This window comes from Phycodurus eques, chromosome 1 (assembly GCF_024500275.1).
Source record: "Phycodurus eques isolate BA_2022a chromosome 1, UOR_Pequ_1.1, whole genome shotgun sequence".
Classification (NCBI taxonomy): Eukaryota; Metazoa; Chordata; class Actinopteri; order Syngnathiformes; family Syngnathidae; genus Phycodurus; species Phycodurus eques.
In genome coordinates, this window is record NC_084525.1 from 46,990,222 (window position 1) to 47,003,077 (window position 12,856).

Sequence of the window (12,856 nt, forward strand, 5' to 3'; positions counted from 1 at the left end):
GCATCCGTAAGGAACGTTTACAGTCTGTCAGAGTTGCCTGGGCAACCCAAAAGCCATAAATTGAATTCAGGCTCACGGTTTATGGCAAACATTTTTGCCATTGATGTATTTTATACCACATTTAGGACTTAGGCTGTGTGAATCTTCGACGTAATTAGGCAGACATTTTTTTTTCAGCACCTTACTGTGTTCCTGCCCCGTTGTTTGTTTCGTTCTCTGCCAGGGAGGTTTGTTTCTTTTTGTTTGTGGAAAACCTTCTGGAAATAACTTTGGTTTTAAATCGACACGGATTTAAGATGACGAGTAGGTACAAGCCGAAGCTCTATCCATCCATTTTTAATCTGTTTATCATCGCCAGGCACCGCTGAGGCGGAGCCAATCCCACCCTGACCTGGCCGCTAGCCAATCGCCGGGCACGATCATTCACACTGACCGACTAAGTCAGAATCTTCAAAAAAACGGAATCTTTGTCTTGAAAATGGAGAAAACGGGGGCCGACGGGTTAGAGCGTCTGGCTCACAGTTCCGAAGAGAGTCCAACCCCTCTCGAGAGGACTGGTACCAGAGCCCAAGCCGTGTGCGGAGGCGAGTCCGACTATACCGAGTCGGAACGTCTCGACCTCGCACACCAGCTCGGGCTCCTCCCCCGCCAGAGCGGTGACGTTCCACGTCCCTAGAGCCAGCTTCTGGAGCCGGGGATCGGATCGCCTTCGGCCGCCGCCCGGCTCGCACTGCACCCGACCCCTGTGGCCCCTTCCGCAGGTGGTGAGCCCACGGGAAGGGTGACCCACGTTACCCTTTTCGGGACGTGCCCGCACCCGTGGGGCCCGGCCACCAAGCGCTCGCCTTCGAGCCCCGCCTCCAGGCCTGGCTCTAGAGGGGGGGGCCCCGGTGACCCGCGTCCGGGCAAGGGAAAACGCCTTCCTGAATTTTTCATCTTCATAGAGGTTTTTGGAACCGTGCTTTGTCTGGTCCCTCACCTGGGACCTGTTTGCCATGGGTGACCCAGACAACTTAGCTCCTAGGATCATTGGTTACACACAAACCCCTCCACCACGATAAGATGACAGCTCAAGGAGGAGAGTTTTAGTCCCCTATTTCAAAATATTTCTTTGTCCAGTTCTGTAAATTCAGACGAGATTCTAATTTGTGATGCTTACAGTTTTCTTACCATAATATACTTTCAAAGTGTAGTGAAAATCTACAACATAAGATATACACATGCACTATACAATCTAAACTCAACGTACTGAAGTAGACTATATGGATGATAAAGATGCGTGTCGAAGTGAGCGTGCGGGCTCCAGTCGACGTGAGATTGTCGAGGGGGACTCTCGCGCAAAGTAATCCCCCTGCGACCCCCCGCCCAGAGGCTCGCTGGCCAGGGACGTTGCTCAGCTCGCTCGTTAAAGCCCCCCCCCCCCCCCCCCGACCCTTTCCCTCCATTGCTTCTTCTCTCTGCTTCAAATTGCCTTCCCAGCCTCACGCTGCGCCAGGGCCAGGAGGTCAACAGATTATCTTCTTAATCCCGTTAATCCGTCCTCACATCAGGAAGAGATGATTCTCACTATAATTGTATTCGCTGGCGCCTCAATTAGACAGAAGCAGAGGTCTGACCGACTGAGGTAGAATACACACATATATGTTTGTGCCATCCAATGCGTGTGTGCGTGCTTTCCTGCTATCTACTTTATTCGTCTTCTGTCAGACAGTGACGTCATAAATCGGTCACAGAGGTTAAAGACTGACTCACTGAAGGATTTACAATACTTATCTTAAATATTTACAATGAAAAGTGAGAATTTACAACTTGGTCTGTCGTCTGGACTGTGAGATGGTTTCACACGCTGCACGGCTGATGTCACGTAGTAAATGCCCGCCCCCCACACCCACCCTTACCCCCACCCCCTTAGTTACTTTTGAAATCAAGTAAATCAGTAAAGTAAATTTTAAGCTCAAGTAATCACTCATGTAACTAAGTTACTTTTTCAAGGTAACTGTGGCAACACTGCTGTCAGATGAGTCTGATCTGGGTTAGGGTTCGGGGTTGCGGTTCGGGAGAGGTTTTGACCTAAGTAAGACCTTTTACATGCACCCACTCGACACCGACGTGATTTAACTTGAATCTTAATTCAGAAAAAAACAGTTCGTATCTTCCGATGTCAGATAATTGTGACACATTTCAAAAGCAGCACAAAGTGGCCTGAATTACATTCTCACCTTTTGACAAACTGAAACTACAGAAGTCATATTTGAAGTCACCTTACAACAGTTATACATTGTAATGTTAAGACACAACAAACAACAGCACTCTTTAAGACTCCCCTCGGGACCTTTACCGCTCGGTCAATGCGGAATCCGTAAAGGAACAGCAGCATCACGTCCATCGTCGACAACTAGACAGGAGAAGCGGCATTCGAACGGGACAAAATCAACACGTCAAGAGACTAATTGGATACCAGTTGTGGTTTAACCAAATGCAAGAGTGTAGAAATAAGTGGAGATTTGTAGCCACTTTAATTTCCGTGGGAAGGGTATTCCGGAGTACTGGAGCCTGAAGAGCGAATACTCTACAAGCTGCTGACTTCCTTTTAGCTCTTGAAGTCGCCAAAAGACCTGGAGGTTGCCGACGATGGAACATAAGGTACCATTAGGTCAGCAATATACAGTCGCAAAGTGCTGAGCCATGGCGCGTTTCATGAGGAAGGAAAACAAAAACAAAAAAACACTTAAATTAAATTAAATCAATCTCACGTGAACCGGCGGCCAGCACAAGTTGGCTACTATCAGAGTAATATGGTCAAACTTTCTACTTTCTACTCGTCAAGTCTTGCTCCAGTATTTTGTACGAGCCGCAGACTTTCGGTACCAGAAAGCAGCTCGTTAAAATTGTGGAGGCGAAAAGAAACAAATGCACCAACTGCGGTCGCTGCGTCACTAATGGGTCAAATGGGTCGTATCTTAGCATTATTGCAGAGACCAAAAAACAAAGTTCTCGTTCCATTCTTGATATTGAGTTGAAAGGAGACACTCGAGTTCTTTGCTGAGTCACTTCGGGTAATGGTCCAGAGTCCTTAAACGTCTGCCCGACCGACGGAGAGCATCTGAAGTTTTCTCCTAATTTCAACTTGTCCACGCCGGAAGACAAAAAGATGAAGACGTCACACTCGCGGCATTGACTGCCACTGGGGTCAGAGGGTCAGTGAGGGGAAGGGTTGCTGGGGTGGCTGGGGTAGCTGTTTTTTTTTTTTTTTTTTTTATGTACTTTGACTTAACTTCATGACTGTTACACGTTGTTGTCTGTTTTGCTCATTTCTGTTACATTATGCATAAAGTTTGAAACTCTCTGGTGCAACACACCTTCTCTTCTTGATTGATGTCATTTGCACGTGGTCCCTACCATAAAGTAGATTTTAAAAAAGAAAACAAAAGGGCCAAACGGAGCTCACACTTTCTGCCCTTTGGTTACTCGTGACAAGCGCGTGGCAGCGAACCAGTCGCTGGCAGCTCGCCAGCGGGCGAACGCCGCCGTCTACATCTTCACGCTTGGCAAACGGCACAAACAGATCAGGTGGCCTAAAACGGAGAAATGTTTGGACTTTTTGTATTTTTTTTTCTTAAAGCTGCTTGATACCCTGGAAGCCGACTGGTTAGCACGTCTGCCTCACAGTTCTGAGGTTGCGGGTTCAAATCCTGTGTGGAGTTTGCCATTCTCCCGTGCCCGTGTGGCTTTTCTCCGGGTCCTCCGCTTTCATCCCACATTCCAAAAACATGCGTGGTAGGTTGATTGAAGACTCTAAATTGCCCGTCGGTGAGTGCCAATGGTTGGTTGTTTCTATGTGCCCTGCGATTGGCTGATGATCAGCACAGGGTGTACCCCGCCTCTCGCCCGGCGTCAGCTTGGATAGGCGCCCGCCAGCACGCCCGCGACCTGCGTGAGGAGAAGCGGTACGGGAAATGAATGCTTGATATCCAGTGAAAGTTCAGTTTCAGTTTCAAGGGGAAGAGCAAATACCCTAAAAAAAAATGAAAAGTTACCTCACCAAAAAGCTGAATTCGGGCTTTGGAGTTTGTTTGTTTTGTTTTTGCGACATTCAGTGCAAGAAGTTACTCGCTGACTCGCCTTGAAAGCCGTTAGCCTCCGTCGTCAGCACTTGTTGTCGAAGCTCAAATGCAAGATGGTCGCAAATTCCATGTGCGTCTTGTTGTTGCAGACTTGGCCAAAAAAGCTGATTCCGAGCGTTTGATCGTTCTTACCTTTGAGGTGCTGCGGTACTGTTACCTATTGATGCGTTTAGGCTTTTGTGTTTGATGTTTGACTTGCATTTGAACGCATACGTTGTAAAGTGACCTTGGCTGACATGAAAAGCACCTCGTAAAGGATCATTTATTTCCTATTACATATTATACCGCGTCCCACATCGGGTTTGTCGATTTACAACGGTGCCATCCGGCGACCGTTCCAGTTTCATTCTTCGGGACTTTCATGTCGTGGAGGTTGACTTTTCATTCACTTGTATATTTCGACCCACATTGTCGTGATCATTAGCGATGCGCTGCGCCGGAGCCCCGGGGCGCCACGTATCCAGGTCGCAGCACTGGATTAATTCGCTACTTGATACTCGGTACTCAGCTTCAGCTGCTCTTTTGTGGCTGCTTTTCTTTTATTCTCTCAACTTTCTCAAAGGTAAGAGTTCTAATTTCACCCCTTGGAGCAAGACAATGCAAAAAGTGGTTTAAGTACAAAGCGCAAGGTGTCTGCAGTTACTTTCTCAATCTCTTTGACCTTCCATGTTCGCCAGTCTGAAGTCAAACAGGGCAACCTTTTTCTGACGTGACGCTTATCTTTGCGGCTGATAAGGGCTCCCCCGCTCCCCCGCCCCACGCTCATCTTGATGTGGAAAAGTCAGCTTTCTTCATATCTTTCGCCAGATGCAGCCAGAAAGATTCGCAGTCTTCGGTGTGCGTGTGTGGCAGCAGTACCCCTAAAAGACAGAAAACAAATCGGAAGGTCAAATTGGTTCATAATGCGTGGAATATTTTTTGGAACAAAGTGCTTCATTTTGACAGTAATGAGCCACTCCTCACTACAGGCCGGTTTTGTCTTCAGCAGGGAGGAAAATGCACATCCCAGGACTGCCCTCGATGCAATCGGGCGCGGCTCTTGCAGCGGACGATCGATGAAGCGACTGCAGCGACGCACAACACAAATGCCACCGCGATGTTTCAGTCGCTTTCGTCAGGTTAATCCCTACATTTGAATGTCGTCATTTGATGAACTGCTATTTAGATACCTTGATTTCAAACGATACGCTACTTTTGACGATTCGAGTAGTAAATCCTCTTTGCAAAGGAAAAGAGGATTGTGAGAGTTGTTGTTGGATGTTAGACCTGATGGACACACGTGTTTGCCTCCTGCTCATTGGTGCCAACACACATTTGCATTTTGTCATCTTGTTTCTGCCTCTTTTGGGCCAGGGGCTCTTTCCAAGCCCTTGTCTTTTTTCCCTCATCTTCACAGCGCGTTGCATCAACAGCCTGATCGAGATCTTGGATTTCTTTTTCCTTGCGTTGCTCCTCTGTGCCTTTGCAAGGCTTCGTTATTGATCAGCCCGTTTTCACAACAACGCAACGCTGTCTTATTTCTTCGGTGCACCAGATGGTCTCAAGACAACATTTGCTGGCCGGCAATTTGGTCATTTCTGTCATCACACGCCTGTTCCAATTTCGCTAAATTCGGATGGTTACCGAAACAAAAGGAAGACTACAAATCCATCTCGCCAGTATGTAATCATCTTGCCTGCATCATTGCAACGGTCCCCAAATGGATTTTTCGGGTTTGTTCGGCAACTAGCGAAGCAGTACGAACTGCTGGATGAGGAATCAGGTGTGGACATCTGTAATAAAACAAAAAGAGCACTTAGATTCTTCTATGGTGATTTTCGGCACCTCTCCCATATATTTGTTTTGAAAAGCAGGATGAAGTTAAACCGTAAAAGCGGAGCGCCGCACGCGCTGGCCACAGGAAAGAGTCTTCGACCGCCCAAAGCATTTTCCTCAGTCGTAAAAGCCAACGCAGCCGTGATTCACGACACTCATCAATCAGTTGCAGAAACGTCCGGCTGACATCAAATTGTATTTCTGCGGTCGGCCGACGGTGGCTGGAGCCTCCGAGACCAAGACGCAACAGGCCGTTCTCCCTCGTTTCGCCCTTGCAAACGGCAGTAGGAAGTGGACACGGGTGAGGCGGCGCACCGGGGGAGCCGCCCCCGTTTCCCGGCCATCAATCTCAGTCCCGTCCGTGGATCTTGCCGATTGAATTCTTCCGGGTTCAACGAGCTCACAAGTCTTCCAGCGACACGTGCTGCGTTTCTCAGCCTTTACTTACGCCAGCATTTATTTATTTATTTTTAGACTTTGTTTTACTCTTCTCCTCTCTTTCTAACAGCAGTGGTTGGAAAATACTTTGTTACTGTACTTAATTGCATAGTCATTGATCTGTACTTCTTTATTACTTTTACTTCCTTCCTTTCTACTCCTTTGTCAAAAGAGGCTCGTCAGGCATTTCCACGTCCGCGGATGACAACACAATGTAAAAAAAAAAATGTGATTCATTGAGATCTGAGACAACAGACAGCAGCAACCGCGTAACGACCGCGACGCAAAAGATTCGGAAAAGCAAGACATTCCCCATCTGTGGCCTTATTTGGGAGAAATGTTTGGAGAAGAAAGGTTTGTTGAGTTCTCCCAACCTAAAATCTCTCAATCTAATCTGAAAAAGCACATCCAGGTAAACTTTAGTCATTCACTTGTTATAATTAGCTAATTTATCAATTTCTGTTGTTGTTTTGCTTTGCTCACGCACGACCAGTTTTTAATTCAGTCCTGATTATTCTGTCAGAATTTTGCTTGCAGCAAAGTCGTGTGATGCGAGCGCAAGAACTGTGCTGTTAATGTTAATGTTAATAAATGGAGGAAACTGTTTTGTTTGCAAAGACTTTTTGCTGCTGTTGTTTTCGTTGTGCGCAGTCATCAAAACAAGTATTCAATCTTTTTTTTTTCTGTGCTTCTGCTCGAGTACAGTCTGACTGCTTTTGCCCCCCCGAGGAAAAATGTAAAACTCACATGTGGAGGTGCAGTGTCCGCCGAGATGGGAAAAGCTCTTTTCCAAAACGCTATAAATCCATTTGGATCTGGATCCCAAGAAAATAGCATTTACCCACAAATGCGAATATACGAACATTTATCGTGTTGAAACAATCAATTGGCTGAGGCTAAACACCACAACAATGCTGTTGATTATGAAATCATCCATCCAACCAATATCAACAGCGCTTATCCTGGTCAGGGTCACGGGTCGCCGGAGCCTATGCCAGCTGACTTCGGGCGAAAGGCGGACTCCACCCCGAACTGGTCGCCAGTCAGTCGCAGGGCACATACAGACGCGGACGACCACTCGCACTCACACCGTCGCTGAGCGGGAATTGAACCCACGCTGCCTGCACCGAAGTCAGGCGAATCCACCACTAGACCATCGGTGACGATTATGAAATCAGTTTATTTTTATTTTTTCATGAGTCTACAATTTTTTTTTTGCAGTGGGTTTCCTACAATATGGACAACTTGAGTGGACCAATCATGTGATCAATACACAAAACGGGTATCGTCGCGTCAATGTTATTCATACGGCACAATGCGACAACAAAAGTGACGCGCGGAGTCATTCTGGATTATGGCGAACCAACTGAACCACACGAGTGAGGCAGCGACGACAACGACAACAACAAATCTATCGGTGTTGCTTCGATCAACTCATAACGTGCTCGTATATAAAAAAAAAAAAAAAACTATTGAAACAAATACACAGAATGGAGCATGTAAAGCACAACATCATGACTTGCTAAGCGTTACGGCTAATGAAGTGTATTTGGAGAACATTCGAGCTGAGAGGACTCAATCAATATTAACACACAAAATCCATCTGCCACCCAAATTGTTTGTTTTCTTTCTCACATTGATGCTTCGCTTTATTCAACTGCCATCATTTTTTTCAACCAACATAATCTTGACAGCTGATGAAAATATTACTCGATCCTGAGAAATGTCCAAAGTATTCATCAGTGAAAAATGTTTGTTTTTTTAAAAAGCAAAATCAAATTTGACTGTGCGATTCAGGGTGTTTTCTCGCATTTTGGAAAAGAGCTCTTGGAAAGGTACGTTTGACACGAGCCACCGACCGACACGCGTTTAACCCAGCAGTAAAACACTTGTTCTGCAAAGCGCTTATGACAGCGTCAGTGGCGAGAATCAATAAAGCATCTTTACGACAAGCGCTTAAGAAAATGTGGCTGCGGAAAGACAGCGAGTGGTGGTTTGCATTGATGTATGGCAAGTGGTGGGTCAAAATGAATTCACATCGACTGGCATGAATGTGAGAAACGCGACACAATTAAAGAGGTGGGAAGGTAGAGGACTATTAACAAGCAGCTTGCCTGCCTGTCCCCACCCATAAATGCTAAAAACATCCTTACTGGCTGAGAACAGAAACATCAATTATCAGGATTATCGGTGATGGAGGCCTGTAAAAGTGAGAGGGCGCCAAGCAAAACGAGGCTCACGGGACTTGAATCCCTGTCGGCAATTTAGCGAGCATAGATGTGTTTGCGTGAGGAGCTTGGCGGAGGATGGGCGAGGTGACGACGCTAATAAACATTCCTGACACATTACATCGACAAGTGCCGCGCTGACTCAGCACAATATGATGTCCAGAGTTCGATGGGGAAGAACGGAACCTAAAAACAAAACTGTCGGCTCGGCCGCACAGAACAAAGATCGATATTTTTAAGTCGCAGTCACAAAACCGCGGTGAGTAAGATCCAAACGTAATCCACTTCTGACAAACGAAGGACAAACCCGCCAGTCGGTCCAGTAGGACACGATGAGGCAAGGGCAACGCAAAAAGGCTGAATCAAAAACAGGCACAAAACACTTTAGCGAGGGGACCGGGAGATTACACGAGAAAGACAAAAAGGAGAGCAGGACGCAACACTATCAAAGTCTGCAGTCGAACCTTTTCGGGCCCGACAGCCAGATCGAGACGAAAAAAAAATAACGACACGGTTGCTCGTATGCTGGCGTCACGGCGTGTCAAAGTTCTGCGCAGTGCTCGTCCACCTGATGGCGATGCCGAGCGAAGCGACTGCTCTCGAACTTGAGCAGTACAAGCGTCATTCTCCACGCTGAGTTACGCGTTCTCAGAGCACGGGCGTGAGCCTCGAGAACTTGGACAATGCGCCCTCTGACGCCGAATCAGTGTTGAGATGCAAAATGAAATGAAGCTAAGCTAACACAGTTCATGCAGTACTAAGTGGGAATCAATGATCACCTCTGAAATCATCAACAAATCTTGCCATTGCATTTTGCATTATTATTCCATAATGAGCTTTTGCTCGCAAAAGTGGTCTAACAAAGTGAAAAGGGAAACGGGGAAAGGAGCACGACTACTGCACGCAATACTTTTGAGTCGACAGCCAAGTGGGAGAGTCTTCCTTTGGAAATGCCAGAAATAAATGAGTTTAATGATAATAAATGTTTTAAATGAATAAATATGAAGACGAAGATCCACACCAGCAAATTCAACAGAGCCAATTAGTACTTGTCAACATCTAGATTGGAATACAAATGCAAGGAAAACTGTTTTATGGCAGTTTGGAAAGTTTATCCAATGCATTTGAGATGCCTGAGGCGTTAATGTGATCTCGTGTATGTGTATTTAGCGGGCTAATACTTGTAATCTTCATATCTGCTTCTCATTTGAAGGAAACTCCAGTTCATTAGCTTGTCCTCAAGCTGCCATTAGATTTACTCAAGGAGCTGATTTATTCTTCTCGCGGCCACAGCGTGTGGTCCAAAAGGTTGCGGAAGCGCAGCTTTGTAGAATTCATCATACGGAATTGGCATTCACAGGCCGGCCGCGTGAATGGCAGCTGTGGGAATAGATTGTCCTCAATGATTTGCTTTTCCTCCCGAGCCCGGCGTGTCACCGGCTCGCCTCGGTCTTTTCTGCGTGCGTTTCGCCTTCTGTCGCTCGCCGCCGTTTGCACGCCGGCCCTGACAGGGAATCGGCCCATCTGAATAGGGAGATGTCATTTTCTGATCCGGTTCACTTTATAACATTGCTTTTTCAGGAGGCGCTGGATTTTCTGGGGTCAAAAAGCACCGCTTTTTGTTTGTTTGTTTGTTTTGTTTGTGTTTGGAAACTGTCAAATCGGATGTCAAATGGGTGCTGTAACAACTTTGCACTTCTCTTCTTTGGGCATTGAAATGATCTGGCCTGTTCGCGTTGTCTTCGAAGACGTTTTGCCTCTCATCAGAGCAGGCTTCATCAGGTCATACTCAAAGGAAGGACAGCCCAAGCATTCCCCCTCTAAATTACTATAATTACGCACCGTCTTTTTTCTGGTGTTTTTTTTTTTTTTACGTTTAGTCCGCACGTCGCTTTGCGAATCCAAAAATGATCATTTTCTTGAATCGGATCCCAGAGTGGATTGATGTCAAAATGCTGCCCTCACATTTCCATGCGTGTAACACATACACATCTTTCCTGAGACAATAACGTGGTTGCCCCAGTTCTCACACGACCGTGCACGTATACCGCCAACAACAACAACAACGGTAGATCGCCGTGTCGGATTTTCTTCCCCTTGGCAGCGGACCGAGGTCGAAGTTTGAAGTTCCGCCTCGTCGTCACTCATTGCAATTGTCTCCTTTCTTGCTGGCTTTCTATTCCCCGCCACTGTTGTGTCGTCGCATGGGCGTTTTCGGTGACGTCCGGTGGCAGCGTTGCAGTGGCACGTCAGGCCCGCCATATGAACTGCAGCGTATCATCAGCATCTTTGTGTGGGTACACGCATTTTTTGAAATATTTTTCAAAATCAATAATAAAAAGGTTTTCACTCTTTTGGGATAGAGCGAGAGAAGCATCTGCCAGCCAACGGCAGCCGTTTGGGTGGGGTCAATGTAGTCAGTATTACATTTAGTCAGGGATGGGTTCAAAATCAGAAGCCAAAAAGTGTAAGCCACGTCCACATTGGGAACAACAAGCGTCTTCATGTTGGGGCTTACAAAAAAAAAACATACACACACAAACGCATTGACCAATATCTACTTTTGGATTCAAACCACCAACGAGAACACAAACTGGGCGTTATCAGAACCCTACAAGACAGAGAAGATCATGTTCCCACCAGCCGAAAGGCCGAAGAGAGCAACCGTGAGCACCTGAGGGAGGCCCTCAAAACCTGTGGTTACGCCAGCTGCTCGTGCATCTAACACCAGAAGGAAAAAAGAGCAAAGTGGACGAGGAAGACAAGAAGCGTGACAGACGCAGCTGAGGATTTTCTACCAACACGATATTCTGGTGCACGTCAAACTTGGCAGCACACTGAGACTAAGGCCGGTACGCCCCAAAGATCGGGGAGCCCGTACCCAGAACGACAATCTCGGAGGATAAATATCCGGGCCCGTCGCCATCTGCTTTCCGATCGAATCTTCGAGCGTCAAGCGACGAAGCCAACGCGAAACGTCTTCTCGGACAACCGCGACAGTCTGCTTGCGAGGAGTCAATGCCCTGAGAATACGAAGACCTGGATGAATGAGGCATCCTCCTTTGCGCTTATCCTATTATGAAAAAAATGTGTCCGAATATTTTCAACAAAATACTTGTTGGCAGCCATAAAGAGAGAAATTCTTTCGAAGCATGGCCGACGCAATTAAATGGTGCATTTCTGCTTGGCGCTTCACCCAATTAATTCCATTGAGTCTTCCCCAACATTGCTTTCATTCAGAGCTTACGTTCGGACTTTACTCAATTAGAGAAACAGGCTGAGGCATTTGCGGTTACGGGATTGCTAGCTGAACAATAATGTCCAAACCGCCCAGTTAATTGCGTGCATTAGGAAGATGGGTTTGCTGGCCATGTTCACAAAAACAATTTAGCCTCAAAGTAACTTAGAGCCTGTTGAGTAGAATCACGTCTATTATTTCTGAAACGCTGTCAATTTGTCTCCAGAGGGCTGAAATCTGCATTAACTGTTACAAAGTCATTCAAATGACGCCAGAGTTGATCGCATTATCATGGAGTGCTGTTAATTTCAGGTGTTGTCAGAAATCTAGTTAACACTTTCAGCATTGCAGCAACTATTTCTTCTTCTGTTTTTGGATCCACCGCCAAGCTTAAAAAAAAATCACATACAGCATCGTGAGTGCCTGTGTCACCTTTCAAACTCGGCCTGACATTTGGCACCTCCACTGCAATATCCTTCCATCCAATCTCAACAGCGCTTATCCCGTTCAGGGTCGCGGGGCGCCGGAGCCTGTCGCAGGTGACATGGGGCGAAAGGCAGACTACGCCCTGAACTGGTCGCCAGTCGGTCGCAGGGCACATATGGACACGGACGACCGTTCGCCCTCACATTTGCACCGTCACTGAATGGGAACTGAACCCACGCTGCCTGCACCGAAGTCAGGCGAGTGTACCGCTACACCATCAGTGACCTATTTGATGGATTGCCGTGTGTCTGCATGAGGAAAAAACAGAGGCCGAGCTAATTAGTCAGCTGCAATGACATCATACCGCCTGGCTGTGTCTTCCGATCTCCGCTTTTTCGAACGGCAGCAAGCTGCATTAGATTCAATAGTGATAGCTCCACTGTAACAATGCCATTGTCAATGAGTGATCTGATTCAGAAAATCACTTTTAATTTAGTCCCTCAAATGATCGTGGTCATGTTTTTCTAATTAAAGTGTTCACATGAGCAGTAAACATGAGCATTTACATTCTAAAGTAGCCACAAAGC